A 1,291-nucleotide genomic window follows, 5' to 3' on the forward strand; every position below is an offset into this window, starting at 1 on the left:
CTGCTTCACGTGTCTAGTTAGAGAAGTTCACAACAAGAGAAACAGAGATCTCTGCTTCACTTGTCTAGTTAGAGAAGTTCACAACAAGAGAAACAGAGATATCTGCTTCACTTGTCTAGTTAGAGAAGTTCAGAACAAGAGAAACAGAGATCTCTGCTTCACTTGTCTAGTTAGAGAAGTTCACAACAAGAGAAACAGAAACAAAAAGACAAAAATAACACAAAAACAAAACAAAACACAATAAAACCCTAAGCGGCATAATCTTCAACCAGTCAATCAACCAATCGACTGCAAGGCATGCGTCATACATGCGGTCACCAACATATACTGTTCAAAAAAAGAAACGCATAGTTGCTACTTGCCAAATTTGTTTTATTTTTCGAAAAAATTAACAGAAAATCCAATATTTAGATTATTTGTTTGAAATTTGGTATGGACACAGTTGAATGCACACACAGTTCATTTGCATCTTCAAATCAATCAGTCAATCAATACGATTGGGTGCCGAGGCTGTCAAGTCAGTAGGGGGTGTGACTGCCTTGAGCAGCAACAACTGCCCGGCACCTTCTGGGCATGGACTGGATCAGATGCCGGATATCTTGCTGTGGGATGGTGTCCCACTCCTCCTGAAGTGCCTGCAATAGATCGCGGTGATTTACCGGCGCTTCTTCTCGCCTGCGCACACGTCTGTCCAATTCATCCCAGAGGTGTTCTATCGGGTTCATGTCTGGCGACATGGATGGCCAGGGAAGCACCTGGACATGGTGGTCGGTGAGGAACTGGGTGGTGAGTCGTGCTGTGTGCGGGCGAGCGTTGTCCTGCTGGAATATGGCATCCTGGTCAGCCAGAAGAGGAAGGGCGTGTGGGCGCAGAATTTCCTCCACGTATCGCTGGGCAGTTATGCGGTATTGATCGCCCCCCACACCATGACGCCTCCACCACCATGAACGGGTGCCTCATCCACACAGTTGGGCGCGTAACGTTCGTTTACTCTCCGGTAGACCCTCCTCCGACCATCATGTCGCTGGAGCAGGAAGTAGGACTCGTCGCTGAACCACACGTGTCTCCAGTGATTCCGGACGGTCCAGCGAAGGTGCTGGTTGCCCCACTGCACTCGGTTCTGGCGATGGCGGCGGGTGAGGACAGCTCCTCTGTGAGGTCTGCGAGCTCTCAAACCAGCTTCATGCAGGCGGTTCCGCACAGTCTGGTCCGATAATCGGTGTGGCCCGGGGAGAGCCTGGACAGAAGATGAGGCCGACAGGAAACGATTCCGGAGGTGGCGGAGCCGTAT

Source organism: Littorina saxatilis, linkage group LG16 (genome assembly GCF_037325665.1).
Source record: "Littorina saxatilis isolate snail1 linkage group LG16, US_GU_Lsax_2.0, whole genome shotgun sequence".
Classification (NCBI taxonomy): domain Eukaryota; kingdom Metazoa; phylum Mollusca; class Gastropoda; order Littorinimorpha; family Littorinidae; genus Littorina; species Littorina saxatilis.